This window comes from Podarcis muralis, chromosome 14 (assembly GCF_964188315.1).
Source record: "Podarcis muralis chromosome 14, rPodMur119.hap1.1, whole genome shotgun sequence".
Lineage (NCBI taxonomy): Eukaryota > Metazoa > Chordata > Lepidosauria > Squamata > Lacertidae > Podarcis > Podarcis muralis.
The window spans coordinates 28,004,234-28,006,831 of NC_135668.1; the positions used below are offsets into that span (position 1 = coordinate 28,004,234).

A 2,598-nucleotide genomic window follows, 5' to 3' on the forward strand; every position below is an offset into this window, starting at 1 on the left:
CCCCCTCCGCTTGGTGGTTTTTTAATAGCAAGGACTGGTACACTTTCTCCTATCACCAAGAGAAGGGGCATCACCAGCCTCTTCCCTTTGGTACAACTATTATCAAATGTAGCTTTGCTGTCCAATATTGTATCGGACACTACTTCATGCACCTCTTTGGAAGATGCTGCTTTTGTTGTTCTTGTAAAAAAAAGAATAAAGGGCATGACTTTGCCAATATTAAGCTTTTTAAAATCCCATTAATTTTGGACATAAAAGTGCTCAAGGACATCCCCAGATGAAAGCTTGATATTGTTATGAGTTTGGTGGGCGGGCTGTATGCAGGAGCCTTCTAACCCCTGGAGAGAGTGTTAAAATATAAGCCAGGCTAGCTTCCTATGTTGAGGTGATCACCTGGGTGATGGGCCATTAGGAGAATGAAGGAAAGGGTACTCTGTGTGAGACGACAGCTCAGAGCTAGTTAGAAGGACGAAACCTGAGTTTACAGTTAGGATTTGGCAATGATGTAACCTAGAGGAAAAAGCAGCAAGCTGGAGAGAGATTCAGAGAGCCTCTAGCCGTGGCCCCCAGAAGGTTGGAATGTGGCCCTTGGGCTGATTAAGGTTCCCTGCAGCTGGCCTAGATCATCATACCCAGTGGCTTCCTTACCTCCCCTCCCCTTCTTAACTTGAGGATGCTTTACCCAGCTAGGATTGTGTATGTTCAGGCTTCAGAGGCCTCTTCTGGTATAGAATTGGATGTGTGTGTGTGTGTGTGTGTGTGTGTGTGCGCGCGCGCTGGGGGTGGGTTTTTTGGGGGGGTACAACATTGGCAAGCAGGATGGGCTAAAATTAATTTTTTTCTACTTCCCATCCAAGGCCTCAAGCAACCATTATCATTTGGAACCCAAAAACAAAAATGTGGATTCTGGTCTATTAGTATTAGTAATAATAGTATTATCACGACTACTATTACTATGGCCCTGGATTTTGAGTGAGCGAGAGGCCCCTCCTCTCAAAAACTGTGTCAGCTTTTAGAAGTTACGTTTAGCCCTCTTGGATTCTGGCCAGAGGTAAAACAAATGTCTGAGAAGGCAGGCACAGGAGGTCATATATTAGGCAGAGTGAAGAAGTCATCTCAGATAAAGGGCTCTTTAACCCCTTTCCACCCTCAACAGGAACAGTAAAAGAGGCTTAGGCACAGTCACTCAAGCCCGGACACTTTGGCTGCTCACTAATCCTTGGCTGCCCACTCCTTACCATTGCCTTGTATTCTGGCACATGCACAGGAATGAGCAGCCAAGCAAAGAATAAGGGCCAATGGCTCCACCAGTACCAGGGGTATATTTAAAGAGCCCCTTTCCTGTGTCCCAGCTTAGGAATCTTTTATTATTATTAATTCATTTATAAAAATTGCTTATGTACTGCTGTATCATTAAATATATATATATAGCAAAGCAGTTTACAGCAATAAAAACATAAAACCACACAACAATAAAAACTATTAAAAGTTAAAAATGGAGAGGAGCCGATGTGGGGGTGGGGGTGGGAAAGGAGGTGGCACCCCACCAAAGGTGCCACGACAACAGCAGCAGCTGCCGCAGAGGGGGTGGTTGGTGTCCACCCCTCCACCTTGACCAGCTCCCCCAACTCGCCGCCATGTCTGGGGTGCAACGTATGAAAGTGGCCAATGAGAGGCACATCAAGAGCATCACTCAGAGGGGGGCCCTCCATCGGGCCCCGACACCCCAAGATGAAAAAGCCCCCATTGGCCCCTGGCTCCTGGCCCTCTTCATCTTCATGGTCTGCAGATCAGCCATCTTCTAGATTATCAAGAGCATTCGACTTGGAGGTTAATGGGGAGAAGATGGGATGCTTTTCCAACCGCCGCCACTAATCCTCAGGGAACTGTGGGATCTTTTCTGGACCTCCCAATTTACATCCATGACAGTCTTCTTCTGCCTGCTGCCAAGAACCAGATCTCTCCCTCCCTGCCTGCTCTTGTGAGACCCCCTAACCAATTTCCTCCCTGCTCTCTGTCCCTTGAGCTGTTGGCCACTTCTGAGGGACGCTGTGATCTGTCTTCTCTCCCCCTTGCCTCGTGGAAGCGTGGGGCTTTTTCCTTTGGAACTGAAACAATGCATTGCAACAAGGAGGAAGGTCTACAGCCGGTTTGCAGTGTTTGGGGTTAGGGGACGGGGTGCAGAGTTGGGGAGGCTTGTTCCGGATCCCACATTCCTCTCAACCTGTTATCAACCTGCAGTTCATTCTCCCTCACCATTCCGGTCGAGCCGCTGAATAAATAAATAAATAAAATCACCTTTGCCACACACACACACACAAAAGTTAAAAATGGACATTAATTAACCATTGTGGAAGGATACATTCTTAATAGCCCACACAGGCCTGGTAGACTAAAGAAAAAGTTTTCAGCAGGTGTTTAAAGTTGAAACAGAAGGTGGACGTGTTCAATCTCTCATGGCAGAGTGTTCCACAAGATTGGGTCGATGACACTAAAGGCTCAGTTTCTTGTTGTCAGATGAACTTCACCAACTCAGGGAAGAAATACGTAAGAGTAACTCCCTGGCCTGATGGTAGTTGTAGTCCAAAACACTCAAAG

General features: G+C 46.9%; 1 pseudogene; it reads left to right on the forward strand.

Annotated features, from left to right (window-relative positions):
- Positions 1 to 1,637: 1,637 nt before the first annotated feature.
- On the forward strand, positions 1,638 to 1,805 carry LOC114584042 (stress-associated endoplasmic reticulum protein 2 pseudogene; annotated as a pseudogene).
- Positions 1,806 to 2,598: the final 793 nt, after the last annotated feature.